Source organism: Notothenia rossii (assembly GCF_949606895.1).
Source record: "Notothenia rossii genome assembly, chromosome: 9".
Taxonomy (NCBI): Eukaryota; Metazoa; Chordata; class Actinopteri; order Perciformes; family Nototheniidae; genus Notothenia; species Notothenia rossii.
The window spans coordinates 26945808-26960985 of record NC_136907.1 but is presented as its reverse complement, the minus strand read 5'-3'; the positions used below and the strand labels follow the sequence as shown (position 1 = coordinate 26960985).

Sequence of the window (15178 nt, the reverse complement as noted above, 5' to 3'; positions counted from 1 at the left end):
ATGATCATCACTTTAAATTCATATCCTCTCAATTTCCCCTCTCGTAGAACATTTCTGTCCGACTGAAAAAAGGTGCACATTCTTATTCATCTATGAAACTGTGAGCAAACTGACAATTCACTAAGTCCCTGGTTATATTAGTGAGAGTATTTGGCTCTGGGGGGTGTTTATGTCACATGCTTTGGATGAAAGATTACAGCCACTTCTGAGCTGGGCATAATAGCCCGACCTCTGGGGACCGTCCTGCATTTTGTTCAGGAGTGCTCCCAATTACCCAGAGTTTCAATGGAATCAGAATCATCCACTCTTGTCTGAGAATAAAAGTATTCCCATGCTTTTTTTTGCTGTGGGGCTATACAGGTAGAAGATATGCAGTAGAAAAGAATACTTTTCACAATCAAGACGAGACTTCTGTTGTATGATATGTCAATCAATCTGTTACGTTCTACTCTTCTGTTAAGGCTGAACACTAAACCATTTAGAGAACTCCAATCCTTCGATATTGAAAACTTTAGAAGCAGACATAATATGCTCATTTCAGCTTCATGCATGTATTTTGGGTTTATAATAAAGCATGTTAAAGTTGAAAAATCACGTAATATTTCTAATACTGTCTGTCTGAATGTACCTTCATTCACACTGTCTAAGACGCTCTGTTTTAGCGCCTGTCTCTTTAAGACTCCTCTCCAAAACAAGCAATGTCTTACCTTTGTGCTTTGGATGTCTTTGCAACAGCATTGCATAAAGAGAATGACTGTAACTAAATAGTAGCCAGACATTGACCTTTATACATATGTATAGTTGTTACATCATAACCGTGAGGAAGTCCAATCTTCCGACTTATTTAAAGGCACAGTTTCTGAAGACGATCTGTGTGCTTTTCACGTGTTGAGATTGAGCTTTTTGATACTTTCGTAATATTTTAGTAGTATTTTTTTCAAGATTGTACCCTTAAAAGCATTCAGCTCCGAACTGTCAGTTTGTGAAAAGGCAATATTACCATGCAAATATGAATTCACCTCTTTAGGGTCTGATTATTCCCACAAATATCAGCCTAATAATCAGTCTGTAATTAAGCCACCGCAGTATCTGTGAATTCTAATTACATTGTTGGCCTTAATGAACACGGTAGCTAGAGGTGTCTGGCAGAGGCTGGTCCATGCCCAGGGCCCGGCTCCTCTCACAGCTCAGGAATGGCATGTCATTAGCGCTGGTGATGAGATTCCTCACTCTGGGCTCAACACCGTCTATGCCTAATCAGCTTCCTAAAATTATCTCCACAGGAAACACTTTCCTCACTGGCAAAAAGAAATATGGTCTCTAAATTCCCTCAATTGGAGCCTTTCTTGATTTCTTCCTTCTAGCTGTACAGTATGTGTGCTCATGTGTGAGTTTCTTCTATGTTTTGGACCTATTCTGGAGACTGTGGTTGAGACATTACAAAATGGCACAGGACACCTTAGAGGATTATTTTTTTGAATGCTGTGGAGGTGAGAGGAGCACCAGCGGGTGACCTATTTTCTGAGTCAGCCTCATACTGCTGTTCCACCGTGAGGGGCTCACACAAAAGACTGATGAGAGGGAGGGGGAGGGGGAGGAGGTGACAGGGCAGGGTCAGATGAGCCGCAGCCAAAGAGAAAAACACATAGCTTTTCATCAGCCGGCTGAGAAGGAGGTAATTCACAACTCTGTCCACACAATACGACTGTGAATGTGTGTGTTGGGTGTGAGGTGCCAGCATGTTGCGGCAGGTGAAAAAGAGAAAGAAATGGCACTTTCCCCACCCAACTATCTCACAGCCCGGAGAGAAAAAAGGGGGCAGAGGCGACAGGGGGAAAAGAATACAAAAAAGACGACAACTAAAAGGACCCGATTCCTAGGTCTCAAATGATTTTTTCCGCCTCTTTTCACAAAAACACAAATCAACTCTGATACTATGCTAATGATGGCCATGCACCCCTGCATTTTCACTTACAGTGTCCCCATGGCTGCTGTGCGGAACAGCACTCCCCACCCCTTTTTCCCCCACTCTCTCTCTCTCTCTTCCCCTTTCCTAAGTGCTGAATCTATCTTCCCGTCGCTGCCATTGTCATGACACCCCCAATAGACCCACTGGCTTGGAAGTTAGTTGCGGGCAAAGTTGTGGTGAGAGATTAACTTTGCAGGATTAGGTGGGTTAATTAATAGATGGCTGCTGCTCATTGTTTTGTGCTCACGCTGTAAGAAGCCACCCAAGAGAAGCGCTGCAGCATTAAATCAATTTCATGGCCCTTTTATTACTGAGGAGATAAAGCCAATATTTAGCTTTCAATTCTTCACAATTATTGGGCCCCTGCTTTGCCACTTGAGTGGCTGCGCTTGGCTGGGGACAAGGACACATCTGTTTATGAGCTGTGGAGGCCCGGGGGCCTTGGTGTCCGGACTCAGGGGAACTGTCCTCAGCTTTCTTGCCTAAAGCCTGTAGCACAGAAATCCTGCCTTCCTCAGGAGGGCACACTGAAAGGAAGTAATATTAGACCCAGAGAATGATGAGGACTGTCAAGAAGCTCAAAGCTGTTTCACTCTTTCTCTGTCACTGTAAAGACTGAAACGTTTACTTTAATTAAATGCATTAGAAATGTCACATAACTGTATTAGGTTAGTTCTAGGTATTATTAAGTTGAATCTAATATTTTTTATTTAAACATATTATTGCTTTCCATTAACCTAATACAGTTATGTGAAATCAGTTTACATTATACATTCAATTTAAGTCAACATTTCAGTTTTTCAGTTTAAGCAAATATATTAAACTTTCTCAACTAAGTTTTAGATTACAATTTTTTTCCAATTTTGGGTATTTCTCCCCAAAAACATCAGACATACGTGCTTAAGACTTTTGCATTCAATTGTTTACAGTGTTTTCCTATCCATCCAACTCCACTGTTTGCAAACATTGACCAAGATTCAGAAACTGTTACAAATGTTATGCCATATGAGTCCAAATCCTTGCCTACCTATAATAAACGTTGCTAAGGCAACTTGCCAACATAGTGGTACGTTCAATTCATAGTATTGTCAGGTCTGTGCTGAGGGAACACAATGTGCATTTGGGGCACACAAAGCACTATTTTCATGACAGTGCAAAACACATGTCGGCACTTTATGCCTGTAAAGTAGCATTTTTCTTTAGAGCATACCGGCTCTTTTCCACCTGCACCTGTACTTTGTGAGTCTCTGTGAACTTGACTGTGCTGAAGTAGGAGGAGAGACGCAGTAGGGGCACTGTCACAGTGATCAAACTGCGCAGTGCAATTTTTGTGTCAAGGTTTCCTGAGATATTTGCTTGCAGCGACTGCCTGCATAGGCCAGGTCAAGAGCTTTGTTTTCCCTATTATAAAACTGTCAAAGCACTTTGCAGAATATCATACTGCTTTTAAAGTAGCTCTTATTGGTCGGATTAATTCTAGTGCCCCATCATGACCAAGGATGATGTATTCTTCCACATGTCAACATGTTCTCAAGCTGCTCTGCGGTTGCATTGCATGCTGTCAACATCAGCATTACCTAATGTAAATCACCAAGCCTTGAAATATCCATGCTGAGCGCCACATTGCCTTTATCTGTACAGTTTAAGTTACTCATCAGAGTGTGTGCACTTTTTCTAGCATAGATGTTTAACCCTGCAAGGCTAATTTTCTTTTATGATATTACAGGCGTACAAATGTAATATTATAAGGGTCTTATTAAATGATTAAAAACATATTTCTTAGACATTTTATGGGGGTTAAACTTTACCTCAGATTTTTACTGATACGTTCCTGCAAATCTTTTTTGACATACTGCCTTTATAGCCACTTTCAGATCCTATTACTCAGAAAACGTCTCGATGAAAAGTTGTTGCATTATGCATCAATAAGGTCCTATTTATGTCCCAGCAGTCTGACAACAGCTTGACTGATGTTAATGTAATCTGTTCTGTTCTTTGGCCCAAAACTGCCAGCAGCAGCTCCCCCGTCATTGACAAAGGAGCTCCATCAGACACAGAGCCCTCGCTCATTTCTGCTAAAAGAAGAACTGTCAACTCTCTAATGCACAGGAGGGGCCCAGGGATAGCTGATAATCTACAGAGGGTCTATGAAGGGCCGGCCTCTGCCCACATTTTAATATCTTTCTGAAACTCAAAAGTAATAGGACTTACATGAAGCACTTAATTTTCAGTTGACATCTCAAGTGGTATAACGTAAGAGGACATTACACACAATGTTTGGAAAGTGGGAATAATGTGTACCATGAAATGTTTTGTTAAGCAACTTTTTTGCCTAACTGTATGCACAAAAAAACAGAAAGACATTCCCATCATACAAATGGAACCCAGCATTGCAGTGCAGTTATCCAGGATTATCCTGCTGGCTCCACAAGTTTCCATTAGGGATACACAATGATATCGGCACATTATCAGTTGCAGCAGATAAACGCTTGAAGAAAGGAAAGAAAATCGGCATCAAAAATGTCCAACATATTTTTTACAATATAACAGTATATTATGTAATATACAAATACATATCGCATGTTATAGGTTACCGAAGTTGAGATTTGTTCTTATTTTGCCTAGTGAATGTGTACATTTTGAATAACATTGTCTGCATCAGAATAACTTTTAGCATAATAAGATGTCAATCCAACTACAGGATGAGATTGTTCTTAGCGTGTATTATCAGGCTAACATTCAGATGTTGGTATACATCTAATATTGGGTGTCCCTAGTTTTAATTCAATGCTTGAAGCTTGGTTTGGGAACATGCTAGTGAAGAGGCTTTTGAGCCTGAAGCTGGTGGGTTTCAGGGGCAGACAAGAGGAGTGAGACAGATGAACAGTAAAGAGCAGAGATGAGTGAGACTGATGAACAGAGAAGGACAGCAGCTACATCAGTAGAAGAAGAAGACAAAGAGAATGAGAAATTATGGGAGGAATAAGGTCAGAACGCAGGTGTTTCTTTCATTCTCATGGAACTCTGTAAGGTATTTTGGACACAAATATCTTAAGAAAGGAGAATATATTATACTCCGATAAAACCCCTTCTGCTGAGGGCACTTAATCAATGCGTGTCATATAGAGCTTCTAACATGGAAAAATATATTTTGTGAAATCTAAGGTCCAAAAAAGGACTACAATAAAACAGTTGCAATAACTATTGGTTTCACCAACAGTAACAATATGCAATAGTCGCTGCTAATACAAAAGTTAACTATTCATTTAAGAATTACCCATCTTATTCAATTATTGATACGTTTTTAAAAAAATATGTTTTTGAAATAGCAGGTGGAATTACACTAAAAGTACAGTATTGATGGATCATGGTTTGGCAATCCAAGGCCTTATATGTAATTTGTTATACATTTGTCAGTGAAAATAAGTACAAATGTAACCTAACAGTACAAAAGCTGTGGGTATAGATATTTTAATTGCTAACTCTAATTTAAATGCCATAAACAAAATGTATTGATGGGTCTCGATAATTAATACTAATCTCATTGGAAACACATACATGGAAACCAAACAAAGGATGGATTAAAAACACTGCCTTAAAAAAGTCTACTAACTAATCATTGCAGGATTTTGTCTATTTTGTCTTGTAAAAATGTAGACAAATCCAATATAAAGGTGTCACTGTTTTATGTCATAAATGCGAGAAAGATACACAAGAAATCATACCGGAGAGGCATGCTTTTCCTGTCACTGTATGACAGTAAGAGGGACAAGCCAGCGGAAATAAGTGTGTAGATAAGTCGTACGCAGGCAGCGGAGCACACTGCCTCTCAGGAGGGGGGGGGGGGGGGCGTTCTGTCAGAGATGAAAAACTGACTCCACTTCACATTTTGCTTCATCAATAACCTTTGATAAGATGTAGCGAAACACATAGAGACAAATAAGCAAAACGGGAAAAAAAAAATATACAGTATATATCAAAGTTACAAAAGAGAACGGCACCTAGCAAGACATCTTTTCATCTCCAGACTGACAAGTGTCCCATTGTTGTCATCCTTCAGCGCTACTTTGTTGTTGAAAGCATCTCTTGGTTGTTGTTATCAAAGGCATAAATCACAGAGCTGCAGAGAGCCAGGTGGCTTTCAAATGAACTGCTGCACACATGCTCATGTCTCACCTCTCCTCTGATCAACGGAGACCTTCGGTACACACAGAGAACCCCCCCCCCCCACACACACACAGATAAAATAGAGGGACTGGGAATCAGCCAGAGAGAGAGAAAGAGCATTTACATGCACACCAATAATTAAATTATAACCACACTAATGCAATACGCATATTATTGCAGCTCTCATGTAAACACCTTAACCGGGTTATCTTACTCGCATTAAAGTCCTAATCAGAGTAAGCATAACTTGATTAACAGAGCTGGGTTGCTTGTCAATCATTCAGATTAATTTGGTGTGTGACTGGTTTCTTTCAGTGGTTGGAGTCTGTGCATGTGGCACAGAGGTCACACGCTGTATGGGACTGTATGTTTGAAACAGAAGGTGAGGGAAGTACAAATAAATAAAGATCTTAACTTGCAATGGGTACCAGGTAGTTTTATCTATTTGGTTTCCACTGATGGTTAGTACCTCTTTATTGTAGAAGGGATTGTTAGTTGATTGCAATAGCAACACCTTTTATCTGCAACCATTCAGGAAAATGTCTTCACTTTGTCAACTTAAAGCAAATGCACGATGTATCTTTGTGATTTGCCATTTTATCCTCAAAATGTGGTTGCTAATATTGACATTAGCTCGGAGGATGTGGTGCTTATAACATATTTCTCCACCCAGGTGGGCTGGAAGTCAGAACCATAGAAAAAGGTTTTATATATTATTTCTATATAATTTCCAACCCGATATAGTGTAGGGCTAGTTTATTTTTCTTTCTACTATTTCGCTGTTTTTAATCTTACTACTAAATTGAAGTTAAAATGACAAAAATACTTTTCTTAAGTCAAGTATTTGATTCACACAGAAAAGCCACAAATACGTGAGGCTTTCATAAAGGCTATTCTTTTGTTGTTACAAAAAATAAGCTATATTTCCAAAAGTATATTGAGATAATGAAATGACCTTTAACACGATCTGAGAGAAACAGATATCATGTAAATAAAGTTGCATAATGGGAATTGTAGGATCTTGTGTTTTTGGAGCTTAACACATATTACAAGACTAAATGTCTCATTGTCCACCTACTATATTTTTACCAATTTAAAAAAATAGATATTATTGTGTGAGTACCCAAACTAAATGGAAGTGCAAAACTAAATTGCTGGAGTGCGACCTAAATCTGGATATAAGAAATTGAAAATATCCCATAAATAATCAACTTTTTGTTAAAGTGATTTTAGCGAGGGAGTTACATGCCATTAAAGGAATATAAATACAGCAGCTTTGGAATAAAAGACTGCTGTACAATACTGAGGTCCCCACAGATACAGCTTCACCTCAATAGGATTTTGCCGTATCAAAAGATCCTGATTAAAGGATCTCTAAATGAACAGTTTTTCCATGACAGCTGAATGCAGGGCATGATGTATCTCTTCATACTTAAAGCCAGGCTATGGTTTACCATTGGAGAGGTTTCACCTGGACATATACCTGTGGTAGGTGTGTATGTGGTACACTAATAATGTTGTTAGTGCTCTAAAATACATACAACAACAACCACAACAACAAGACCCCTAACCTTTATTGTAGATGGTCGATGTTGTGTTGCTCACTTACATTATATGAATGAATGATAAATTAAAACTTTATTGCAGACTCAGGGTCCAGATAAAAGACAAGTCATTACATATAATAAATCACATACACAGCATAAAAAAAAAATTCATAGTTTAAGAATAATTTAAATCAGTGTCCTACAAAGAGACAACTATACCAATGTCTCCACAGCTGTGATTGGTAGCGTGTAGTACTAAACCTTATGTTCGATAAGGCCAAGAGGATTTCATTATCAGAGTCATTAAGCCGGCAAATACATTTATACATGATATTTCTTAAAACAGCTTGTAGAGTATTGACTCCTGCAGCCACAAACATTTCACTTGCACTAGACCATCGAGGTCTCTTCAGCAATATTCTCATGGCATCATTATAAGCTACTTGAAGTTTCCGTTAACTTGCTTTTCTGTAGTTTGACCACAAATGTGCAGTATAGAGTGGTGTACAATATGCTCTGAACAGAGACATCTTCACTCCATCTGTACATGCACCAAACTTACGTAGGAGAATGTTTGCTTGTGCATACATTATGCGGAATTGCCTATAAATATCTTCATCATCTGTTCATATGATCACACCTGACTTCCTTATTGTATGTTCACGTATATGTGCAGGCAGTGTGTAGTTTCTTTGTGTGTCTTTTGCATAAGCGGTAGTTCTTTGTGCCAGAGGTAATGGTTTCTGTATGTAATGAAACCAATTGGCACATTGATCCTTTGCCATTAAGACTTTGTGGCCTCTGATTTTGAGCAGAGAAAAAGTCAATTACAGAAGTGGAGTGAGCGCAGAGCTCAGCAAAGCCCGTCTTTATGGTGGTAATTGCATATATATCTTATACTTCTGAACAACAAAAAGAGGCCAGGAAGAATATATATTTGGTCAAATTTAAACTGGGTAACCTTTCAGAAGCACAAAGAATGCAAACGCTTCATGCTGTGGGAGAGCTGCACTGTCTTTCACTAGACACCAGTATGTCCTACAGTGAGTCTGACACAACAAGTCACATCGGCTTATTGTAAAGCCAACATACTGTACCTGGTTAACTTACAAGGGGATGGTGAGTGAAGGTCAGAGGAGAGGTTGAGTGATGTGCTAAAGGACACTTCAGAGAGGCGGGTTCTCACTATGCTGCTGTCTGAACTGGTATTGTGAATTGTCTTACCAGTATCTATATTATGTTTTGTATACTGGCTCATAAACAACTTTAGCTCTAACTGAATCAATTGTCATTAAGAATTTGTTTAAACCTTCTATGACTCCCATGTCTATAATGCATTATAAACTGTATTGCATTACAATCGGATTATAGCACTGTATAATTTATTCATCACACAATTAAGCATGTTATACTGACTTATAGTAACAAGTATAACAATAATACTTCAGAATCTTATAATGACAGGATAAAATTGATTATAATGCATTATAACAATATTACAATGCATTATAACGATTAGAAATATAAGTCAATAGGACACTTGGAAAAAAAACATCGATAAGTGACCTTATATTAGGAAGTATTATGACACCTTAAAATTATCATAACATTTTGTATATAGTCTTAAGTTTGTTTAAAAGCATTACGAAGATGTAGGAATGCGGATTCATACATTTGAAAAAAGTGTGTGCGCTTATTTAACAATGTGTATTAATTGTAGGCTAAATATAATACAACATAAGCATGTTTTATAAAAATGCACAAGTTCTATTACAACGTTGCTTACTAAACACTCAACTTGAGAGTAACTCTAGCCTCCGAAACGGCACAGTCAGTAGCCATCACCCGGCTGTACACGGAGTGAGGGACTGGGATGTTGTGATGTGTTGTTGAGAGCTCAGGAAAAGCTCAGTGTCTTTTACTTCAATTCTCAGTGACAAGAGCTTGGCTTCTTTGTAGCTGAAGTGCATGGCAGCATAGCATCAAAGAGGACAAACTAGGCTCTTTATTGAAGTGCAACCGCACTTTCGACCTCTTCTTTGTACGTCTTCCCATGCACTTCAGTCAAAAAAGGGAACGGCTCCTATGCTGCAGAACTGATTTAAACACAGTCTGCTTCCACTCAAGCCTCGGTTTATATCTCACACACAAACACAGTAGTCAAAGGAAAATGAATAGAGAGAAAAACAATAAGGCAAAGGGAGAAAATGTATTTCAAACAGAAAGGGGGGATCTGCCAGAATAGATAAGAAAACATTATTTGAGTCCATTCTGAAAACAGGGAAACTGCTTTGCAAATGGGACAGGGTCTTGGTTCACAACCCAAATACTCAAGGCAGTTCATGATGGTGACTTAAATAGAGAGAGGCAGACAGGAGGACACAGATGTCTGACCTTGCAGTGGTGCTTATGTAATGGTCTGCTTCAGTGCATTTAACTGCAGTGCTCCTTTCCAACCTGGGATCAGTAAAGGCAACATGTCTCTGCAGTCCAATCTCCTCTGACATCACTCCTGAAACTCGGAGAGTATAAAAAGGTCTTGCGAGCTCTGAGTGAATCTCTTGTTATGGTCCTGCCTGTGTGGTCCCTGTGGAGCCAATCATACTAATTACACTAGACTACTTTAGCCTCCTCTCATTAGTGTCCGAGTAAACAGCCTTCATTTTTGATGCATTTTAATGCCCAACTCCCAGATCTGAAGGTGGCGGTGGCGGGGACAGATGAAGGATGAAGGGGGGTAATTTCAGGTTTCCTCAAATGAAAGTGAGTGCATTAAGTGTAATTTCACCATTCAAGTTAAATATGTGTTTGTGGATTTGCACTGATCACTGTGAACTTGCTTTTGCTGGATTTACTAATGCTGAGGGATAATAAAATACAGTGTATTAATGTTGGTAATAAGAAGAAGCAGCTTTACAGACACTATCTCATGAATATGATTTTATAGCCCAGTCAAATACTTGCAGACTCCATTATATTTCAGCAGGCTGCGTGCACTACGGTTACACAATCTAACACTGCTCTAGATAGCAGGGGCAAGTAGGGTAACATGTGTTATGACCCAAAAATAGCACTGAGACTTTGGCTTCCTCTACTGGAGCTATAAACAATGTTTCCACATGAAGTGGGAGTATGCAGATGGAATTATTAATATATGTTTTCATGTTCATATATGTATGTATCTGTTATATAATGTAGATATACATGTGTATTCATATATATATATATATTCATAATAAAATGTTTCTGATACTCTGAAAAATATTAATATTTTCCAGAGCATCAGTAGCTTATTATAGTACATTATAGACGGCCATGTCAACAAAGAATTATTAGGTCAAGGCACTGTATAATTAGAGTTATACGCAATCTACATATTCATAATGCTTTAATAATCAAAAACAATAATAAAAACACGTACAAATAATTTATAGTTTCCTATAAAGTATATTGAATACTAATTTGGTTACCTGTAAGATTGCTTTGTGTACAAAATGACTTCAATTGACATTTTAATGCATTATAACAGAGAATATTGTGTTATTTTAACAGTGCGAATGAAAATACACCACGGGACAGAGGGAAGGGGCTGAGTAGATACCTAGCAACTACCCAAGAAGCCGGGCCTGGAGCCCTGAGCAGTGGGCGGGATGAAAACAACAGGCAGCAGACACTGAGCATGTTCTCACAGACAACATACAGACACACACACACATATTGTGCTCCTCTGCAGAGTAGAGGAGCACAATGTCTGCACCCCGTGCCCCTGCTGCTCTCCTGCAGTGTCCGGAGGTGGCAGCCGTGCACGAGGCAAGGCAGTTCCAGTTTCATTTTACACCGGCAGCTCAACAGTCCAGACGTAATGAGCTTTAGCGTTGCCACTCTGCTTTTTACAGCAGCTCATCTTCCCCACCACAGGCACCTTGGCAGTGGGTCTCCGTGGCAGACTGTTTGTCTGATTCAGTGTGTGAGGATGTGTCTGCTGTACTGGGGGGAGTTAAGACCTGGGCAAATGAGGTGAGCCTTGCTTCCCACCTTCAGGAAATAGCCAGCCTTTCAGCTTTGCCTGAGTCAGAGTGCAGAAGCTGTTTTTGCAGAGACAGGTGCTCATGGAGGCACCCGAGGAGGCGCACGTGTTTGTGCACGTGGACGTACTGGTGTGCATGCAGACAGACAAGTGCAAACTGCACCCACACAGAGTAAACAAACATTGCCACAGACATAAATAAACATAACCACATGTCCGATAGAGCTCTGATGAGCATGTGCGTGGACCTGTTGCATCCATCCTCTGCCTCAGGAACACACATATTGTACAATGGTAGCCTCTAAGGCAGGGGTTCCCAAACTTTTCAGGCCGCGACCCCCAAAATAACAGTGACAGAGACTGGCGACCCCCTTTCGACGGGGGACGGGGGGACGGGGTTGGGGCTAGTGAATTAATTTCAGTTTTCCGCACTCTCGCGGGAGTTATACAGATGGCTAGTCCGCCCCTGAAAATGTCTAGGCAAACGTTATTATTAATAATAATTAAAAAAAAAAAATTATAAAAAAAATTAATCAATTTTTTTTTATATATTTTTTTTAAAAATGTGCCCTTTTTATTTTGTAATCATCTCGCGACCCCCACTTTGGGAACCCCTGCTCTAAGGCACACACACACATACACCATATTGTGAGCCGTTAATGGAGAGCAAACTGATCTGAGAGCAGTGGAGCTCTATGGGTGCACATGCAGAAGTAGACAGGGTGCTGACGTCAGAGCAGCACACTCACTACTGTCACAGGAGCGGAGTCATGGCCCGGGAGCTCAGAGGCTGCATGGGCAAATGTGTGCGAGTGTGTGCAGTCAGCACTGCTGTGGAGACACTGAGTCAGACAGACAGACTGGAAGGCAGAGAGCGGCTCTTGGTAATGTCCCTCCTCCTGCTTGGCCTTCAAATTAAGAATCTTTGATTGTGTGTGTTTTTAAGTTTTAGAGAGAAAGGTCCGCAGCTGCTGGAGCGTGTGAGGTCATGGCGCTCCTCGTCAGGCCCTATTTTAAGGCCCGCGACTCACGCAGGGCCCCGGCCTCCACAGGGCCATTGGGCTAATGATCAGCCTTGGCAATTAAAGTCAGTCTGTGAGTCAGTGTGGCATCAGGAGGGCCATCTGCTCCCAGCCCTCTAGCACTCTCTCTGGCCTGTGGGACCACTTGCTGGGGTCACAGCTCACCCAGCGTGGAAAGAAGATGGTCACATGATCTGAGGAACAATCTGCTGTGTAACTCTAGCTCAATAGAAACCTGTTCTCGCGTTAGCACTGCTGTCTCACGAGTGCAGTAAAAACACAAACAGTGGGATCTGTCTTATGGAGGACATTGTTGCATGTACCCGTGACACAGGTAAGCTCCTCATCAGCCTCAGGCCAGTGATTCTTTTCCCCACCTGCTCCGGTACTGGAGCCAAGAAGCAGGGTACTTATTGTACTGAATGGGAAATATAAGATGTCTGAATACTTGAGAGAGCTTCAGATCAGCTGATAATGACTGCACATGGAGTCCCAGACTACATCCTCATCCACATAGGAAGTAATGGACTATAGCCAGCAAGAGTTTTATTGGACACAAAGTGTTGAAAAGGAGTTTTAGAGGTAAGAGGGATACTCGGGTCAACACGTGAGGCAGTACTGGAGCAATGCTAGTATGCTCATCTGCATCTAGAGACAACAGAGCAGAATGAATGCAGGAGAGTTCTTGAAATAAAGCTGAATTTAAAACACATTTTTAGTTTGTCTACGTTGTGATGAAGTATAACAGAAAATACTTCTGAGCCTGAGGGCCTCTCTGAAAAGGAGCCACAGAAGTTTGCACCCTAGAAAAAAGGTTTGCTAGTTCTTTCTCAAGTGGTCTTTGGCTCAGTGGCACATCACCACACTGCCATCATACCTTCTCGTCCTTGACCCCCACATGACCTTGCAGAAGCCTCATTTCTGGATATAGTCCACAACAATACCTCTTAACCAAGCAGCAGACGGTTACTGGACCCTGGGGAGGCCAACTGGTGGTTCAGGGCTATGCCCCGGGTGTGACCTCTGGTACATTTATCATATGTTCAGTCGGCTCTGCCCCCGTTTATAGGGGCATGCCCCCCCCCCAGGAGCAGTCACTCTCACACCAGTTGCACAGGTCAGCAGCTCCTTTACCCTAAAACCCACCTCCTGAGAGGACAGCTGCTCCCTATAGCTTTATGTTCTTCTCCATCAGAGAAAAGGGGTTCAGCAGGTCAGCAGCCTTCATCTTCAACTCTGTCTACCCATAAGCCCCCCCCCCCCCCTCTCAATCAACTTCCTCTTGACTGCCTTTTTTTGTTCATCTTATTTTACTATATTTACTTGTTTGCCTGTCCTTGTTTGTCTACCCTCCCTCATACTGTAAAGCGTCTTTGAGTTTTGAAAAGCGCTATATAAATAAAATGTATTATTATTATGATCTTTTTACTCCGTCACTAATAGTTGTATGGACCACAGGCACCTTTTATAGGTGTAGCTCCATGCCATGCAACCTCCATCACTCTGTGCCCTGTGTTTCAGGACGACTAACTGGTAAGGTCAAGTATCATAATACTTGGAGATTGCTTACTAACATTTTATGATTATTATTAGAACTGTATTAAAAGCAAACTATTGACATTATAATGCATTTTGACAGTGATTTAGAATGTAGAAAGTGTTAACCAAATCCTCATCTTGTTATTTTTTGTTATAAAAGACAGCTCTCAGTTATTTTATCTCTCTGTCATTCTCTATTAACTTCTTCTGGAAACTATTCCTGCAGCTTAATGTTTTCAAATGTAATTTTTTGTGATATTGTCCAGGTTTCTATCTGACACTGAGTTTGTTTGTGAGTTGTATTTATCTTATAGAAACTGTACATTATCTAATTTCCTTTTAATTGTACATGAATAGACCTTGTTTATTTCAGCACTATCCCTTAAGCTGGTAGTGGTTAAGTATCTTAAAGTAGGACGACTCAACAAAGACAGACATGTGGGCGTTTATGGCAGCACAACCCCTCGTCTCTTACTGCATGGGACTTTGCCAAACAGGTCACCCCGAGTGTTCACAGTGAGAGATATCTACTCCACACTGATTTAGGTGTTTCAGAAGGCATTTCCTGTCACTTGGATATGATGTAGTGTGCTGTTGTGTTTAAGGCATGGTTGGTTAATGGAGTTGGAGATACAGAGGCCTGGAGGCTACCGCAGCACTGTCCAACACTCTATATCTGACGGGGAAACAAATCTGACACAGACATGTGACAAGAAGAGGATATGGCAAATGGACAAGAAAAGAAACACAGATGGAAAAACCAAGCCACAAACTCCAACAAACAAACACCCTTTTCAGAATGTGTTATGAGAAGATGCTAAATATATACAGCATAGAAGGGCTGTCAACGCATTAACGCTTGTGATTCATCTGGAAACTTTAACGGTTTAAATTGCCTAAATGCAAA

At 40.5% G+C, this 15178-nt stretch overlaps 1 protein-coding gene and 1 long non-coding RNA gene across 13 annotated transcripts in view; one reads left to right on the top strand and one right to left on the bottom strand.

Annotated features, from left to right (window-relative positions):
• Positions 1-15178, bottom strand: part of LOC307019677 (RNA-binding protein Musashi homolog 2) — a 306709-nt gene that overhangs the window by 31825 nt on the left and 259706 nt on the right. The window lies entirely within an intron of this gene.
• LOC307019681 lies at positions 10262-14445 on the top strand. The gene is made up of 2 exons (XR_013802722.1): positions 10262-10446; positions 11236-14445. It is a non-coding gene; the product is annotated as an uncharacterized lncRNA (long non-coding RNA).